Here is a 20,966-nt window from a genome sequence, read left to right as displayed (position 1 = left end):
GTAACAGTGCCTAGCACTCGCAGAGAACTAGGAGTTCTGTTACCTCCCAGTCAAATTGAAAAACCAAATGATTCAAAAGGCATTGGGTAGAGTACACAAAAGATATTTGCCTGAATAGTGGGAATATTTATCTTGACTAAGCACTGGATTGATTCTGCCTAACAAATATAAAAGTTAAGACCTAAAAGGAACAGTCTTTTTGTACATAATTTAACTACACCATGGAACAAAGCTCATGCATATTTATACAGCAACAAAACTATACAAAATTCAACAGAATAAAATTCACAATGACTGGCAAAACAAAAAATCAAAAACATTAGAGATTTGCAAGGAGGTAAGAAAACATGGGCAACGTTCAGGAGAAAATGCAATAAATTAAAACTGGTCTAGAACTGACATTAGATGTTAAAATTAGCAAAAAATGACATTAATACTGTTATATAACTATATTACATATGTTTAAAATGTTAAGTAGAGACAGGGAAGATATAAAACCACTCAATCTGAACTCCAAAATAAACAAACTCTGATGTGTGAGATGAAAATGTGAATGAGATTAAGCAAATTAGCAATTGTAAAAGGAAATCAGAGAACTTGAAGGCATAGCAATAGAAACTATCCCAAATTAAATACCAGGAAAAAAGAGAATAATAATAAAAATATAATTACAGAAGATCAGTGATCTTTGGGACAATTTATGAAGGTCTGCTAAAATGTAATTGGGGTCTGTGAAGAAGGTTCCATTGATGAAGAAAAAAGTGTAAATTTTTAGCACTCTCAGATACAAGTTCAGGAAACACCAAACACAAGAAACATGAAAAAACTAAACCAAGGCACATCATAATCAAATGATTTAAGACTAATGATAAAGAAAACAAAAATCTGAACAGCAACCAGAGAAAAAAGCACATCACATACAGGAAAAAAAAAAAGACGATAGCAGATATCTCTAAAATAACAATAAAAACAATGCAAGTGAGAAGACAGAGGAGCAATACTTTAAATACAGAAAGAACGAAGTACTCTCAAACTATAATTTTATGTCCAGCAAATATATTTCAAAAAGCAAAATGAAATAGAAACTTTGTTTAACATATATAAGCTGAGAGGAATCATCACAAGCAGACCTGCACCACAAGAATGTTAAAAAAAGTTATTCAAACCTAAGGAAAATGACAACATAGGGAAAAACAGTCATTTAAACTTAAGAAAATGATAACAGATGGATATGAATTTGCACAATGAATGAAAACGTTGGAAATAGTAACTTTATGGGAAAATATATGCGATTTTTGTTTCTTATTATTCAAAACTTTAAAAATATAATTTACTCTTTAAATAAAAATAATAAGAATGTATTGTGGGCCTTACAACACATGTAAAAATAAAATGTGTGACAACAATAGCACAAAGTCTAGGAGGGAGAGAGAAATGAAAGTATTATGCAGTTTTATATTACAGGTAAAAAGAATAGGTATAGTATGATATGATATTAGATGGTGATAAGTAAAGATGTTTACACTAAACTTCAAGGAATCACTAAAATAACAAAACAGCTATAGCTAATAAGTAAAGAGATAAAATGAAATGATAAAATAACATTTAATTAATTCAAAAGGTAGCAGAAACAGAGGTAAAAGGAAATAAAAACATGAGAAAATTGAAAACAAATGGCAAGACGGTCAATTTAAACCGTCCATACCAAAAACTGCATTAAATTTAAATGGTCAAAATACTTTGGGTAAATGGCAAATGTTGTCCAAATGGACAAAAAGCACAAGATCCTCCTATATGTTGCTTATAAGAAATACAGTTCAATAAGAAAGACATAAACATGTGAAAGGATTGAAACAAATACATCATGCTAACACTAGAGAAAGCTAGAATACCTGTATGTGTATCAGACAAAGTAGATTTCTGAGTAATTGTATTACCAGGCATTAAGATGTTCATTTCATAAGACAAAGTGGTCAGTTCAAGAGACTATAACAATCCTTACCTGACAGAATTTACCAAAAAAATTATTAGAGTTATTAAATGAGTTTAGTAGGCTTGTAGAATAAGACATCAATATATAAACATCTATTTCTATCTATTAGCAACAAATGTTCAGAAAATAAAATTGAAAAACAATACATTTACAGTAACATAAAAGTATGTGATACTTAGGTATAAAGCCAAAAAATATATACAAGATCTCTACAATGAAAACTAGTAAACACTGATGAGAGTAATTAAAGAATGACTATATAAATGGAGAAAAACTATATACATGGGTGTGAAGACTTCATTTTGTTAAAATGTAATTTTTCTCCTGATTGGTATATGTGTCTATGTATGTATATATACTGAAATACACACATGTGTCAATACAGTCCCCAATCAAAATACCAAAAGTTAATTTTTTTCTATAAAACTAACATTCTAAAATTCATAACAAAATTCAAAGAAGCTACAAGAGTGAAAATGACTGAAAAAAAACAACAAACTTGGAGAACTAACACTATCTCATTTTAAGACTTACCATAAAGCTAGTAATAAAAAATGGGTGGTATTGGCATAAAAACAGAAAAATAAATTAATGAAATAGAATAAAAAGTGTAGAAATAGACCCATCTATATAAGGGCCACTGGTTTTGACAATGGTTGACGGGCTTTCAATGCAGAAAAGACATTTATTTCAATGAATGTTGCTTAAATAATTGGAAGTCTACGTGCAAAATAAGGACTTTAATCTTTAACTTGCACCATATAAAAATTAATACATAATGGATTATAGGCCAAAAAGTAAAACCTAAAATTATAAAGCCTCTAGATGTAAATGTAAGAGAAATATTTGTAATCTTCAGTTAGCTAATGTTGACTAGATATAACACCAAAAGCATGTTTCATATATAAGTTGGACTTTAAAATCTGTTCTTCAAAGGACACAGTGAGGAGAATGAAAAAATGAGCCATGGAATGGAAAAAATATTAGCAAATTACATTTCTGGTAAAGGACAAATAATCCTCTTATTAAGAACTCTCAAAATTATAAGAGTAAGACATAAAACAATTAAAATAAAAGATAGACAAAAGATTTGAACAGATACTTTACCAAAGAAAATATACCTATGGCAAGTAAGTCCTTGAAAAGATGTTCAACATCATTATTCAATAGACAAGAAATTAAAACCTCAATGAAATATTGTTAGAATGGCTAAAATTCAAAAAATTGACCTTACCAAATATTGGCAATGAAGTAGAGGAGCTGGAAATTTCATAAACTGATTATGGGAATTTAAAATGATACAACTACTTTGAGAGTATATACCTATGATGGAATTCAGTCACTCCACTCTTTAGCATTTTCCCAAGAAAAATGAAAGCATACACCTGTATAAAAATTGTGCACTTATTTTCATAACCACTATATTTTTAATATCCCAAACTAGAAATAACTCAATGTTGAACAACTGGTGAATGGATTAGCAAACTGTGGGATGTCCATATAAGGGAATGCTTCAGGAATGAACTATTGATACACACAAAATTATCATGCTGACTGGTAGAAACAGGGCAAGAAAGAATACATACTGTATGCCTCTAGTTGTATAAAATTCTAGAACATGAAAACTTATCTATAGTGACAGAAAACATACCAGTGGTTGCTTGGAGATGGAAGAGGGACAGGGAATGCTGGATGGGAATGATTACAAGGACCCTGTGGGGATTACTTATATATTCATTACCTTGATTGTGCTGATGGCTCATAGTGTGTACATGTGTGAAAACTAATCAAATTGTACACTTTAAATACATGCAGTATGTGTGTTCTCCAAAAAAGGGAACCTGGAGAACAAAGTAGTCACAGGGAGTTATAAGTAGAACTGGCAAAGTTATGTTTTCTTTTTCCTATAATGCATTTCCTTTAAAGTATTTGAAAACAGCAAGATTTTTGGATCAAGTGTAATGATATACTCAATCTATAATACTGTAAGTTTCTGTCTTCTTCCAAAATCAAAGAAACACAGCTGCAATAGGTACTCATGTGGTCCTTGAAAGGCTTGGGGTGGATACTGATAGGGCTGCCAGAACCATACTTACAACACTGCTTGTTGTGGACTCCTTCAGGAGGGATGCAGGATGACAATTCATAAAACATGCTTAATTTATCCTCTCTTCATATAGTATTTGGAGTTTCTCAAGCTTTATCCTGACTTAGAATTACTCAGGGTGTTGTTAAACACATACTGCTGGGCCCCATTCCCAGTTTCTGACTGAGTAGTTTGGTTGGAGGCCAAAGAATTCTCATCTCCACCAAGTTTAGAGATGATGCTGGTGCTGTTGCATGAACAACCACACTTTGAGATCCACTAAGATACATGCCATAGATTGAAAGAAAAAGAAGTCCTTCATGCAGTTGAATTTAGGTACTCAGCTAGATTTGGATTTAAATATGCCCAGGTAGTAGCGAGCAAGTTAGCATCTGAGTAGCCCCATGGGAATACCTCTACCAGATGTGCATCTCTCCCTTCCTGTTTCCTGGATTTTTCAACTCAAAGCAAACTCGCTTTGTAGGTGTAGGAGTCACAGCTCTGTTTGCTCTCCAAATTTAAAATGTTTCATGGTATTCAAAGATAGCACTGTTAACAACTGAATCCTCACAGAACCAGTGCAGATCACTATTCATTCACAAGTTCAGTGAGGTAATTTTTAGGTGCCTATCCAGTGTCACACCCTATGTTAGATACCAAGGATTCAATAGTGAGCAACTCAGCCACAGTTTTATCTTTTGGCACTTCCTGTCTGTCAGAAAAATTATCATTATACCAATAATCAACCAAATAATAATTGTGACATCCAAAGCACAATTGTGACAAATGTACAGAAGGAGAGCTATAAATATTATTGATGATCACAAGTATGATGTTCATATTTTTGATAAAAATGCATCTAACTCTATTACTTAGATTGGATATGTATGTGCCTCCAATTCCATGACAATTTCCAATCAAATTTAGACAAGACAATTCTAACAGACAATTCTAATGACCATGGCACTCCGTTTCCCACTTAAGCTTTCACTGCTTTTTGTTTTATCTCTGAATTTTTGTCTTCTTTCTCTTGTAGGTTAATTTCTGCCTTTTGTTACTTTCCTATTTTCAGAAATCATGGTGCCAGCTTATTGAGTGCTCATCTTTTCTTCATCTGATCTTATCTTAACCAAAACAGACCTCTTATTCAATTTATTATGTACCTCTGAAAAAGAGTCAGATTTCTGAACTTCAATAAATTACCACTTCCTGTGCAAGACAAGTGCTTCATAAGAGACCTTGATGTGGGTGTTCAATAAATGTTTTGTTTGTTTCCCAAATGTCCTTTCCTTTATTCTTTCATACACAGTAAACTTGTAAAATTCATGAGTAATATTCTCGTAATTTTCTTGAAACTTGAAGTTTACACATACTAACAATGTTTGAAACACGTTCCTGGCTTTCATCTAAATGCAATGTTTCCTCTTCTTATCATCTCACAATCTTTTTAATTTCCATGAAAAGTTCTCCAGCATTGCATTTCTCATACTGAAATGAGGCTTTTAGTCCCTTTGTGAGGGTCCCTGTGTAATTAATGATGAGCAGAGAAAATCAAAGTTGCCCCAAGAGACAGATGGTGAATAACTGATTAAATGGGTACTTTCTCTCTTTTTTCTTGTCTTGCAACATATAGACCATTACAGCCTGAGAGCCAAAAGGGCTAGACTCTCAGGGCTCACAGCTGTGACAAAACATTGATTGGGCTGTTCAAGGTAGGCCCTACCATCAGCTAAGTGACCTGACAGCTTATCAATCAGGATAAGTCTACAAATGAGATTCAAAATTGTGATGGAACAAAACTTCAAAAGTAACTCCAAATTGTGAATGGCAGAATTGCTTGGGTATTATTCGTTTTTGTCTTTCACATTAGCAAAATATTTATTCAACACATTACAAGACTGTGGCTAGTAATTTTCCATCTTGAGATGAATACCAAGCCTCCACACTTCTTGCTCCTTAATTATGCCGTTTGCATAAAATCACAGTCCTCAAGATTCTATGATACTACTTACTACCCATCCATTATTTCCCTGGTAGGTATTCATGCTATCTTAGTTCATCATACCATTCGTTCATTTAAGCATTTTTGAAATATACTATGATCTAAGCATTTTGCCGACCTCTTGATAAGTAAGATAGATAAAAATCTAATCACTTAAAGGATTTGCAGATTAGTTGGATAAAAGAAACAAACACAGACCATTACAATAAAATGTGAAGAGAGCTACATCACAGGCAAGCCCAGAAGAGTAAAGAACAAAGAAGAATACATAAGTTTCCCTTATAATAATGTTTAATCCAGTAACTTTTTCCATTGATTTTCTTCTCTTTATAAATATAGTCCATGAAATCACATCTTTAACATTAACACGTCCAGAGTCAGAGAGAATCACCCAGCATCTGATGCTTTAGTTCCCACAGCACCTTGCACTATCATGGATCTGCCTGATGCTTGTTCTGGTTTAGGTTATTATGATGCCTATCAGAGCATCCACACAAAAATTAGTTAGATGTGGTAGACATTAAATAGATTAGTTGTGGGAAAAAATGTCTGTTTTATGCTAAAATTTCTATCAAATAAATTGTTGGTAGGTGACTACTTTTCATGAAAAGTTTGATATTCTGTAAATCACATAGCTGAAAAAAAATTAAAAGTAGATTTTATTTAAAATGCTTTCTCATTTTCTCTAATGATGTTAGATTGGGGACTTCTAATACTGTAGCACAAACTTGTCAAAATGCATTAACCATGAAACTCTGATTTCAATAGGGAGTTACTAATATCTGAAGTCCCTGCACACTGAGATTTCAAGTAGATTTTCCCCACAGCCTCTACTATCTTACCTTGTCACAAGAGGAAAAAACAAAAACCTGTATTAAATGAAAGCCCAAAGAATTAGTAGAAATGTATGGTTCCAAAGAGGGCAAGAGAGCAATATAAGTAATTGGAACATCTGTCAATTGAAACTCACTTTCTCTGTCCAACCAAATAAGTATGTCCTTGCTAGGCAGAGATTATTATGTCTCTTTGGGCTGGAAACACTTAATTCTATTCTGTATTTGGTAGATGCTCAGTAAACATTTGGCAATGATTATAAAAATGATGATGATGATATTTTAATTTTAAATTAAGTTAAATTCTGGAAAGAGTTTGTAATAAAAGTAAATTTAATATTTCTGTTCTTTAGAACATTTTATAAGGATGGTTTGCTTATTCAGAATGACACTATGCATTATTCTCAAAAGGCATGAATTTGTTTCGTTCTCTTGAGTCATATTGATTTGGAATAAACATGTCTTTAAAATTCTAATTTAATGTTCTCAGAAAATTTTACAATTATGGAAGTCACTTTCACATGCTGCTGTGAGAGCCAGAGAAGAGATTTGAATTTCTACTTGATTTCAAGTTTTTATTCAATTTCCTACACAAGATGTCAAATTCATCTCTCACTTCTGACTTTCATAAGAAGATATGATAGCTCCATTGGCAGAAGGAGAAGGACTATATTTATAATTGTCAGTATTTTTATAGCAACAAGCTGCAGAATCAACAAAAGATAATACAGATTGAACCATTTGTATTTTTACAGCTATAATTTCATTTTTCTTAGGAGCAGTATGTAACTTTCCTTTTATGTTTATTTAGATATCTGCAACTTAAGACCCCCTTGTTGCCTTTGAATTCTCAGCTATTATAATACTGTTTTTAAAATTTATTTTCTGTGAAAGCAGAATTTTTTTTAAGTGTAATGACATTGTATGAAAGGTATTGTTAAAATGAAGTACTAAATGTCAAGGATCTTCAGGCAGAGGAGAAAATTTACATTGCTTTCTAACTATACTTTATCAGCAAATTGAAAAATACAAAGAGAGTACAAAATTAGGATAAGTCTACAAATGAATCAAAATTGCTTTTAAAATGCCTTCTCTTTGCCAGTTGATCAAAATACCTATTTTTCTTCTGTATGAAATACCACCTGTTCTACACAGCCTTCCTGATTGGTTGAAATTTTCTGAATTCCATTCATGTCCACCTCAGTCATAGCTCTTCATTTTGCATTTCATAGTTTCTGATATTCTCTTTAATAATCAGTTCCTTATCTACCTGAATGTATATATCCTTGTGATGTCTTTGAAGAGTAATATATATATATATATATATATATAATTATTGTATTAGATTGAATACTGACATTATAGTAGGTTATCACCTACTATGCTTTACTACTTTGCTTAACAGCCAATAGGAGCAAAAAGAAGATAAATATTCTTATGATCAGAAATTATACTAACAATTCATCAGTAGAAGAAGAGCAAAGATAAAATATAATTTTCATTAATCTTTCCATTTCAGAGCAAATTTGACTGAATTAGTAGGCATATTGAGACAAAATCTGTTTTGTTTATTTCCTATTGCTAATTAATAAATTTAGAAGTTAAAAAGAGGATAGTAGACTATGTATTAAAAATTGAGCCACATTCCTGTCTTTGCACATGAACAAGTCAACTCTCAGCTATCCTCAGGTGAGTTATGAGGAAACAATAAGCCTTTAAAATTTTTGGAAGCTTACAAGCAATACTTTGTGCAAGAATTTTTTTAAAAGATGTTAAAAGCACCTAAAATTGATATACAATTGACCCTATATAATGCCTTATTTCAAATTACTACATATTTAGTGACATTGTTTAATTAAGCTATACTTAATTAGAATTTGATTGCTCCCATGAAGATGGGCATTTTTTTCTTCATGTGTCAGAAACACCATATGTTTTGAATACACTCATTGAATGTGACCTTAGCAGTTATCACATGAGAACGAAGCACAAAAAGTCTTAAATTCTGTACCTCTCCATTTAGAATTATTGATGAGAAAGGTCAATAAACACATCAAAATACAGTTCTTTGAGATAAGTACCTTAGTATTGTCAATATAACATAAAATATTAAAGGATTTATGGAAAAAAAGAACTGTAATGGGTATTTTGTTTCTTAAGCCACAAAATACCAGGTATGTCATTTCAATTGGGTTGCAGAGGAGTAAAAAAAATTAAATACACCAGGTAAGACTATGAAACTATATTCCCACATATAAGTTAAAATCATGCAAGAGTATCCATGAAATTTTTACTCCTGAAATTCCATTAAACAATTTATCTCATTTTATATTTTTACCTATAGTTCTCCTATGTCTTTGGATAGTTTTCTTATAATCTATAGTTTATAATTACTCTTTTCATAATGCATTTTAGTTCTGAAATTCCATATACATATATGCATTCTCTCCCTTCACCATCTTTCCTGGTATAGTAAATGCACTAGATTAGTAGGAACAAATTTCACTTCCTTCAGATGATCTCTTCAATACTATGAACATATTTAAATAACAACTTATATTCTATAAGATAAGTCAGCTAAAATATACAGTTATAAATCTATTTATAGACAGTCTAATTATATCAGTCCAAATAAAAAGAAAATTCCTTCACATTTGGACTTGTCCACTGGCAAATAAATGTAACAAGCTAGCCAAAATATGATTTAATTCCTTTGGGGTTACTATTTAAGGAAAACAAAACAAAGAGGCTCAACTTTGACCAATTCTCTTATCTACTCCTCTATGGGCACATAAATAAATTTAAAAAAACTTATCCCACAGGGATATCCATGTCCCCCTCCCCAACTTCTTCCTTTTTGATTAGGCACAAAGCAACAAAGAAAAACATTTTTTCATATAAATTTGCTAGTATTTCTAAAATGTTCGATGAGAAATGTTTACCAGGATGTTAAGAAAAATTTCAACTTGGTACAATATAATCCACATAACAAAAAGTCGGGCCTAGAGGGAAAATCAAAGGTCAAAAAATTGTTTCTAAAGAAATCTTCCAACTCTGATGGAATAGTTTGTACCACACAAATCCTCTATCAAAACCAACTGTAAAATCTCAGTTTAAAAAATTTAGCTTATTTAGGCATTAGCAAATAATTAAAGCAGGCAGGATTGGCAGTAACATCCAAAAGAGAAGGAAAACACAATAAGGAGAGCTATGCTTGTTTGGTTGCTTTTTCCAATGAAAGCATTTGCTATTATTTGCCATTTCACAGTGTAGAACACAGAATTTAAGCAGAAAGTATCTGCCTAGAAATTTGTCAAGGCCTTGAGGTGAGATGATCAAAATGTAGTGGCTACCAAGGTTGGCCAGATCCAGAGAAATGGATTTGTAGAGAAGTGAGGGCAGCATTCTCATCCTTGAGGCATTTTTCAAGCATTAAATGTCCAAGGTTTAAGAAACTAAGAAGAAAAGGCAAAAAGGCTAAGGAAAACTTCTGGCAGTCTTTCAACACTAGAGGAACACAAATTGGAAATTAGAGTTGGCTGAGGAAGAGAAACAATGGTAACACTCCAAATTTTCAGGAGTGTGGGCAAAGTGAAAATAATACAGCTCTCAAAGCTTGGAACCTATTCTCAAACTATATCAATTCCTGATTAGACCAAGAGAATCCCTACTATAACTACTGGCTAGAATAATTAAATCTTCTTTGAGGAAGAGAACATCATCCAGAGCTTCTTACCTTGGCAATCTTTTATTTATAATGTACAGCACTCAATTAAAAACAACCACAGGATTACAAGAAAACAGTGCCAAATGACCAAAAAACAAGAGAAGGAATAAGTGCTATAAACAGACCTGTAGAAGACCTAGGGATTGAGATGAAAACAGAAACATATTAATATTCTCAATAAAATAGATGACAAAATGGAGAATTTCATAAAGTATGGGAATGTATATAAAACAAGTGAATGGACCTTCTAGAACTGAAGGATACAATAACTGAAATTCAGTACTCATTGTGTAAATTATCAACAGATTAGATACAAGAAAACAGAAGTGCAGGCCAGTAGAAAATAACCAGACTGAAATACAAAGAGAAAAGAAAGATGGAAAATACAGAGTAGAGATTAGGAGACATTGGGGATATTGGAAATTTTAACATACATGTAGAAGAGAAAGAGGGAGAATGGGACTGAAGCAGTACTTATAGAGACCCTAACAAAACATTTTTCAAAGGTTAAAAAGGATATGAAGACCCAGATTTACAAAGCACTAATCCTACCTAAAATTATAAATACCAAAAATATCACATCTATGCACATTGCAGTAAAACCAGTGAAAAAATAAGAGGAGATAATCTTAAAAGCAGCCAGAGTAAAGGAAAAAAAACAACCCACATTGAGTTTTCACACTAGCAGCAAAGTTCATTCTTTCAATTCCTTCTAGCCTTATAGTGATGTATTTCTCTAACTCATCCTACAGTCCTTTATCCAAGGAACTCATAAAAAAGTACAAAAACAAATGCTGCATAATTTGAAAAACAGAATCATGTTTCTTTTAAAACCAGCTTTCAGACAATTTATTTCTTCTTTTCTGGCATAAATTCTTTTCCAATTTATAATTTTACTTTGGAAATTAGGAGTTGACTCTCGCCTCTCGATTGATTGACAATTTTAAGTTTTGGGGCCAATTCCCCAATTAGGTTTGTCATTTTCTTATGTCAACTCTTCAGACCTTCTTGCAAATATATCCCCTGCTGACCCACCCAATATACAAACCTTGGTATTCTCAAATTCACAGTGACTATGAAACTTGAATCTTTGTTTTCAGGTCACAGTTCCATTATAAAATATTTGTAAGGATGTAAAGAATAATTACATTTAGGAAGAGAGCTCTATAATTTTTTTTAAGTGGGAACATTTTTAATGATAAAATGGCCCATCATCCTGGTCTCTACTTAAACCAAATTTTAAAGAGAATAACAAAGAAGAATTGTCATTTCCTTCGGATATATATTTTGCTCATTTATTACTGGGGTAGACTTTCATCTAAATAGTAAAGGACAAGATAATTACAATGGCCAATTTGAGAAAGAGTAAACAAAAAGACAATTTAGGAAATTATGGTAGAAAATAGAAAAGGTAGAGAGGAGAGTTATTCAAGAAAAATATAAAAGGGAAAGGGTCTGATGTAGGTGTTCAGATTCAACAAATATTTTTGAGCCTCTATTATGGACCTGCCTGTGTACTGGGCACCGAACAAAATGGAAAAGGCCTCTGCTTTCAAGAACTTACAGTCTAGTTGTGGTATATCACTTAAGATTGGGTTGTCTGCATTAAACAATGCTAAAAGAGATTTTTTTAATGCACTATATTTTTTCCAGAATCACCATACTCATTCTCCATATCTATTTTTTCTCTATCATCACATAGTAAATGGCTTCCATTCTCAAAGCAACTCATTGTTCAAAATTGCCACTGGTACACCAGCCTTCACATCCATTACCAGATAGCAAGAAGGACAAAAGTGAAAAGAGCAGCAGGCAGCTATTACCCCTTAAGGAACCTTTCCAGGAGTCTCTTTCCAAAACTCCACTTACAACTAACTCATTGGGCAGGACTTAGTCATATTGAAACCTGTAGCTGAAAGGAAGATTGGGAAATAAAATATTTTTGTCTACTCCAAATAATATTGGGTATAATTGTTTCTAAAGTAGAAGAGGAGAGTGGATATTATGTATGTATCCAGTTGGATAAAAACATGTGAATATGGTTATTGTAATAAAATATTACTTAATGATATAGGCCAGTAGAATTACAACTAGCTGAGTGTCGTCTTTATTATAATTATTTGCCTCATATGGACTTCAAACCATGGATATATTTATAATAATGAGAAAAAAAATAAAGACTCAGTTTGGCTGAGTTTGTTTTCTCCTAGCTGACCCTGTTATTATTCATCTAAATCCACTTCATTTTGCTCCATTCCCTAAGAACATACTTTTTTTAATGGAGCTGGAAAATATATTTAAACCCTAAATTTGACTCTTTTGTAGAACTTTTTGCAAATGTTGTCTTTGAACATTTAAGAGACTAATGAAAGCTACACAGTAGTCTCATAAGATTATTCACAAATAAAAATAATAAATTTATATTCATAGTCATCTAAGATACAGAGTTGGCATGAGACACTGTCAGCAAACCATATTTACTTCCAGTTATTCATATAAGGCCATATCTAAATAAGTTCCAAAAGCATCTTAAAGTTTCAGTTCCATTACAGTTCTTTCCTGTGGCTGATTACTGGTAGCAGGACATAGTTTCTCTTTTACATACTAGTTTTGTGAAGTTAAACTCTGTTAGAATATTAATAAGGAGTGTATTGATTCTTCCCAGCTCATACTTGACTACACTATTAGCAAATAAATTAATGGCTAACTCCCTCTCTGAATCAATCAATTTTCTGAGTGTAGAAGTCGCACAATTTGCAACATGCTTTCCCGTGTACTATCTCACTTTATTTTCACAACCATCCTATAAAGTAAACAATTTGCAGTGATTATCTATGTTCTATAAATATCTGAGGCTCTGAGGAGTGAATTGCTCAAGTCACTTGGCCTATAAATAACAAAATTTGGACTTTGAGTGATTTTAAAAATATTTTTCACTGTAATTATTGTCCTTCTCATCCACCCATAAGGGATAAACTCTTTTTCAGTAAAATTGTTCTCCTATGTTGCTATTACCAATTACAGAGGAAAAATAAATTTTATGTTGCTTCTGATCATCCCCCCTTTTAAGTCACATTCATACGTATTTTCACACCTCCCCTTTTTCTTCCCCTCCAAAGCAATTTGTTTCATAGCTATCCCTTAATTAATGCCCATTCTTCACCCACAGGTATAAAGGGCAGGAATGAAATATCAAAACTTGCTTTGTAATTTTAGATTCATTCCTGCTGTGAGGTTCAATGAAAGGAATAAAATTTCAATTAAGCAATTACTGAAGAGTGCCCATGAAAGCTTCAGGAGGGTGACTGTTTCTCTCCATGATTTTTGCAGCCCTCATCGACCATATGCTGGATTTCCATTTTTCATGGCTCCCTCTCAGGCAGAAATCTCCACATACTGACATGTGTGTAATGGAGGAGCGCCATGTGACGCCCAGTTTTGTATTTATCCAAGCCCATTCACTCCAGTGTCTGTGACAAGAGTGAATGGGTACCAGCGAGAGGTCACATGTTTTCATTGCCCTGTCAAAGCCTGGCTGTTCCTGGCTCTGTGATGATGTGGAAATGGCTCCCTTATTGTACAAGTCAAGCTCACATGCAGATCAGCCCTTTGAACACCAAGTGCCCTTCTTTACTTTCATTGTTAATACTTGTAAACCAGACTCTGTGTAGAGAGCAGACATTCCTGTTTCCAACTGAGTAGAGCAACTTCGGAGAGCCTAAGGGAAGACAGAGCTCATGGGAGTCAGGTCCCCTTCAAGACACCAATTAAACCAAGTCTGGTCATGTATTCTTGTCTTCTAGTTCACATACTTTAATTTTCAGCAAGTTCTGAGCACAAACTATCAGTCTGTGGACACTCAAGCCATCTGGAATCACTCACCACATGTCTATCCACTGTAATTAATTTGGAGTAACAATATGTTCTATGGATATTTCCTTTTTTTTTTTTTTTTTAGTGTCTTTGCCCTAACATTGAAGAGCAAGCATTTAAAAAACTCTACTAATAATGTGCTGCATTTTCATTGTGATTTAAGTTTGGTTACATATTGTAACTATGGCTTTAAGTAGTTAAGTGTATTGATTTTCTATGTGTCCAGTGACATTTGAGTAAAAATACAGAAAGTTTTATTGAAAAGGTTTAATATTTTCATACCATTTTTGTTCCTTAGCATTGCTGACCTTGATATTTAAGAAACAGAAACACGTAGAAGCAACACAGCTCTTTTGTAATTTTCTTTTGTAAAAGGGAACCTAGGATTCTAAAGAAAGAATACTCAGAAGTTTATTTTGAACATTAATACCATTGGAAATATACTGCAGAACTTACAAGTTACAAAGAGGATTACAGAAATTCCTTGATTTTAAAGAAACATGAAAAGTAAAAGGAAGTATTAATTGAATATTTTCCAGTCCTTACCCACAATACCTGATTCTGTAGAAGGAAACATAGACTGCATTCCTCTTTGCAAACAGGATTCGGGTGGTTCCCAGAAGCACGAAACCCCTAGTCCTTACGCCTGCATTCTGAACCCTAATGGCCTGACCCACGCCTCACTTAACAAGGCTCCATTTCCTCCTTCTCACTCGAAGTTCCAGCCACAACATTTTACTGAAATTTCCTGAATAGTTTTAAGCATCTGCACTATTTTTCAAAAATTCTTTCAGCCAACAATGGTCTTCCTCTGTTATGGGTTGAATTGAGTTCCCTCAGAATGTGACCTTTCTTTGAAATAAAGTTAATACACATGTATTTAGTTAAGATGAGGTCATTTTGGAGTAGAGTGGGCCGCTAATCCAATATAACTGATGTGCTGATAAGAAGGCCCTATGAAGACACAGATCCACAGGGAGAATGCCATGTGAAGATTGAGGTGATATTTCTGGAAGGACTGTTGACCATACCAGAAGCCAGGACAGAGGAATGGAACAGATGCTCCCTTACAGGCCTCAAAAAAAACAATTTTTATTTTGGACTTCTAGCCTCCAAAAATATGAGAGAATAAGCTGTGCTGTTTTAAGCTTCCCAATGAATGGTATTTTGTTACAGCAGACTTGGGAAACTAATACATCCTCCATCTCCAACTGTTACTGTCTACACATTCTCTGGAGCACTGTTTAAATGCGAATCACTATTTTTCCTGATTCCTCCCTGAAGGAACAATTTCCCACTCGCTACCCACTGCCTCTCATACCAGGAATCTCTTGTGCCTACTTCACATCCTCTCAGCCTACCTTGTTACTCTAGCCATTTCTATGGCAACCCACTGCCCACAGATGCAGATCTGACAGCACCTTGTGTTCAGTTGCAGCATATGTCTATTGCTGTCTTCCCCAACCATCTCTGCTTCCATGAAATAGGACTCCAGACTGCAGAGATTGCTCAGTCACACTGATATGTGCACAGATCTGAAAGAGCAGAGTTAACACCCTTGGGAATACTGATTAGGTGGGAGCCAGCAGACAAGTACTCCTCTACAACATCCTTAAATGGCTGTTCTGAGGTGCATTTTACACAGTAGCTTCAGGTCCCCAGCAGAACTGAGCCCTAGTGGCCCACAGAAACCCAGCTCACTGATACAGCTTTAGATTGACTTTGCCGTCATTTCTGTTTCATTTTTTCCAGTTCTCAACTTTTTTGAGATCACTTTCTGAAAAAAATCCAGTTTCACAAAAGCTCTATTCTTAAGTTCTGCTTTGGGGTGGAGAGTAAATAAGCAGGCTAAAATATTTTCCGACCTTATACTGACTTTGTACTGTGTTTAAATCTCTGCCTGGCAAACTCTGCTTTATAGCTTGGTTAATTGGATATGCATTTGATCTTCTGAAAATAGTATCTTATGAAGTTCTGGTAATGTGGCTGCTTTAGCTATGATGGATGTTTAGCGGCCTGGCCTCATCTAATGTAGGGCTCATGGAAAAAAAAACAAGCACTGGTACCAGGTCCTTATACTACATATTTAAATATTTAAAAGTAATAATTCCATCTAATAATTGTTAAATTAATTATATACCCTCCTTCTACCTTAGCAAATATAATCTATGACATTCTTTTTGAATCCCACACCAGAACATAGGGGCATGGAGAGAGAGCCAGCACTTGGCCTGAAGCCTGTCCCCCTTTTCTTTGTATCCCACCCCAAGTGCCATCTCACATTGTCTTGTGTGTGATGTTTGTGGACTCCCCATTCCAGCCCCACTTCCTGGGTCTAGAGATATACAAATAATAATTCAGTCTGCTCTTGAGAGGATAGAGCCTGGAGAAAACTCAGGACCATTGGACATGGAATTCTGAAGTCCTGGTGATCTAGGCTGTGATGTAGAGTGTGTGTGTGAGCTTGAGGGGGCATATCACAGGGAGGGTCAAGAGGTTCTTCAGTAGGGAAGGTTTGTTCCATGAAGCAATTTTAATGCCATGCTGAAAAGAACAGTAACAAACCTTATTAGTGCATGTCAGTGAGAAGTCGGGGATAAAAAAATACCCTGTTCAACATAAAATGATCTCTGAAAATAGGGGCTACTGCTTATTTTTAGGTAAATTAGAAGAAAACCATATAGTACTTCAGGGAGCACTGAAAATGCTACTCACTGCCCATTGCCATAGTTCTACACAATCCTGTCATTATCCATGAGCATTTCAGCATTCCAGACCAAAGAGCAGAGAGTAAGGTAATCCAAGAACCTCTGCGGCATGAAAGTAAATGCAGAGGGGAACCTGCAGGCTTTCCTCTTCTTCTGCCATCTCCCAACACTGTTCAAAACTTCAGTGACATCACTTACATCAGCAAGGTTACCTGGATTCAATTTTCTGACTTCAGGCAAGTTTAATGACTCTTTGTTTCCTGCAGTTAAAAAGCTTACCATCTTTTGTTTTGGACTGATTGATTGATTGATCAATTTAAATATCTTCTTTAATAGACCCTATCAGTAATTGGAAAACCATTAAGCAACGCCATACAGTTGGTCCCTTGGTAAATGGTATTGCAATAAACAAAATTTTAAAAAGTCTTTTAGTTTTGAGTTCAAAGGATACACCTTATAGAGTATATAAATTCAAATGTCATTACTATTATTTAGTACTGGGCACACTTTTACCCATCAGTTGATTATTTTGCATATGTTGTTTTCCATCAACTCACAGCATAGTATTTATAATTCATTGATATCAAAATGTTTATTAAGTGACTCTGTAGATAGCTGGTTCACTATATCATTCTTGGTATATCTGTTGCAGTGTTAGCTTTATTTCTTGGCATGTTGTAGGGCATAAAGGGTGTCTTAAGGTATTTTTAGCTCCATTTGCCTCCATCCTCCCACCCCCGCCTTGATATCTTTATAGTTTCTAAATATTATGGAAGTGTGAATAGAATCATAAAATTCTTTTTTATTGATTACACACTCTAAAGAAAAAAAATAGTGTGCATGCTATGCAGTCATGACTGGTTTCTACATTTCAGCAAGAATGTACTCTTAAGCCTCTCCCATACAGAGATTTCTAAACAACCTGGGTTCTAACTTGAATTTCTTAATCAGATAGAATAGCAAACTAAAATAACTTAAAGAGTTTTCCCAATACACAACGCTGGAAAACTATAACCAAAATTTTTGCATATGTGTTTTTGAACACTCAGGGAAGAAAGTGAGATCCCAGATGCCAACAACAAAGAGAGAAGTGAAAACAGAGTGGTAAGTGAGTGAGTGAGTGGGTGCTGTGGCTGTTGTGGGTAGGCCCTAGGAAACTGGGGCAGGTGACAAACCCTTGGGTTTACTTGAAGAAGGAAATGTAAATGAAATCTTGATCTCAGGCCAGAACATTAAGATGACTATGTCCCTTAAACCAGATAACTCCTACCCTTGCAGGGAGAATGCATGAAGACTTACCAGTTAGTATTTGGAGATGGATGATTTTAAACTAATTATTTTCCAGATTCTCAGCTTCCTAGAACTGATCTCCCATAGAATGCCTGGGATAAAAAAAAATGTTTATGCCTAAAATGAATCTGTTTGGACATGTGCTGGCTCTCTGTTTTACCTCCTATTTTACAAGCACTCTTTCCCAAATAACAGCAAAAATTCTTTGTCTTCTCTAATACTCATCTTATTAAGGTTAATTGCCCAAAGGTGTCACCTCCTCCATGCCAAACCAAGAGACCATTGGAAGGCTGATGTTGGTGTTGGGAAAATGAGTACTGAATGACTGGATGACTAATCACAAATCAGTCTTTTTTTTTAAATAATTATTTTTATTGAAGGGTAGTTGACGCACAGTATTAGATTACATTAGTTTCAAGTGTACAACACAGTGGTAAAACATTTATATACATAATTCTAGGTTCCAGCTATCACCCTACCAAGCTGTTACAATATCTTGACTATATTCATTACATCCCGGTTACTTATTATTTTACCATTGGAAGTGTATACTTTTTTGTGTGTGTATGTGTGAGGGCATCTCTCATATTTATTGATCAAATGGTTGTTAACGACAATAAAATTCTGTATAGGGGAGTCAATGCTCAATGCACAATCATTAATCCACCCCAAGCCTAATTTTCATCAGTCTCCAATCTTCTGAGGCATAACAAACAAGCTCTTACATGGAGAACAAATTCTTACATAGTGAATAAGTTACATAGTGAACAGTACAAGGGCAGTCATCACAGAAGCTTTCGGTTTTGCTCATGCATTATGAACTATAAACAGTCAGTTCAAATATGAATACTCATTTGGTTTTTATACTTGATTTATATGTGGATACCACATTTCTCTCTTTATTATTATTATTTTTAATAAAATGCTGAAGTGGTAGGTAGATACAAGATAAAGGTAGAAAACATAGTTTAGTGTTGTAAGAGAGCAAATGTAGATGATCAGGTGTGTGCCTGTAGACTATGTGTTAATCCAAGCTAGACCAGGGCAATAAAACATCCACGTATGCAGAAGATTTCTCTCAGAACGGGGGGGTGAGGTTCTAAGCCTCACCTCTGTTGATCCCCAATTTCTCACCTGATGGCCCCCCTGCGACTGTGCCTGTCTTAGGTTGTTCCTCCCTTGAGGAATCTTACCCGTCTCTGGCTAACCAGTCATCTTCCGGGGCCATACAGGGAAATGTGAAGTTGGTAAGTGAGAGGGAAGCCTTATTGTTTGAAACACAGATCAGTTTTTTAATTCACTAATTCATCATTCTTATTTAAATTGAGGCATGATATGACTGGCATTCCAACTACTCATTAAAAATAAATTTTGATGACAGCATTTTCTTTCACATAACTCAATGATTTGATTCAAACAATTATCTGCCATCACTATAACAATTCCCATCTACTTATTTATGTGAAAAGGGGGTTTCAGCACTTACATCTATTCAATAATTTTAAGCTACAATTATTAATGAACTGTCTCAATATTAGAAATACATAATATTAATCAATGGATATGTCAACTAATTAAAAAAAGACTTGCACATAGAACAATACATTTTCTTTTTTGTCTATTACCAACATGTTATTTTCCTACTGGTTTCCTAAAAACAGTTTTAATAATAGTTCATCCTATATGAAAATAATATTTAATGCTAGAAGTTGTATGGTTTCCGGAAGTATACAATGAAAATATAAATTTATAACCTTACTTTTGCTCTAAGAAGATACAATAGTGTAATTAATTAAAGAACATAGAATTCTGCACTCAATCCATTCTGAACTTCTTTCTCTTCATTCTAAATCTTTGTACATACAATACCCTCTAATGAAATGTTTTATTCTTTTGTCTAGCTAACACCTACTCCAAAAAATCACTTTTAAATTCCAAGTACAGGCTAGGAGCCTGTTCTATGTCACTAAATAGCAGGCATAGTAAAGCTAAGTATAGGCTACTGATGAGTCTCAATGGGAACCTTGGGCTATAATGAAAATGTATGAACTGAAAAGTGGCCATTGAATGGGCTAATGTATTTAAGAATAATGCATTTAAGAATTTAAGTATGGTTGATTTAGTCAACAAATAGAATTTTACTAAAATTCAACTTTTCCTTTCTTTTATTTAAAAATCTTTCAACAGACATAATGGCACTGGCACTTTTATTTGGATTTGGCCCCAGTCCACTATAAAGGTAGAGTGGATGATGTTCTTTATACATACAAGTACATAAATATAGCATTCTAATGACAAGAGGCCTTTACAACATTCTATTAGTTTTTCTGTAACATTTATGTTTCACTCTCCTAATACCTCCCTGAGAGTATATTAGGTATTGTGTTAGGAGAGTGTAGAGGCTAAAGAGTGGCAAGATAATGCTACTGAAACTAAAAACAATAAGGTCATGAG

The 20,966-nt window shown here is 34.0% G+C and overlaps 1 long non-coding RNA gene across 1 annotated transcript in view; it reads left to right on the top strand.

Annotated features, from left to right (window-relative positions):
• The window catches only part of LOC118921879 (uncharacterized), a 114,118-nt gene extending 93,365 nt beyond the window's left edge, over positions 1–20,753 (top strand). Inside the window, exons 3-4 of the long non-coding RNA XR_008996719.1 lie at positions 18,272–18,326; positions 20,700–20,753. This is a non-coding gene — a long non-coding RNA (uncharacterized LOC118921879). The remainder of the gene's footprint in view (positions 1–18,271; positions 18,327–20,699) is intronic.
• The last annotated feature ends 213 nt before the right edge of the window (positions 20,754–20,966 follow it).

The sequence above is a fragment of the Manis pentadactyla genome, chromosome 1, assembly GCF_030020395.1.
Source record: "Manis pentadactyla isolate mManPen7 chromosome 1, mManPen7.hap1, whole genome shotgun sequence".
Lineage (NCBI taxonomy): Eukaryota > Metazoa > Chordata > Mammalia > Pholidota > Manidae > Manis > Manis pentadactyla.
This window is presented reverse-complemented; position numbering and strand designations above follow the sequence as displayed.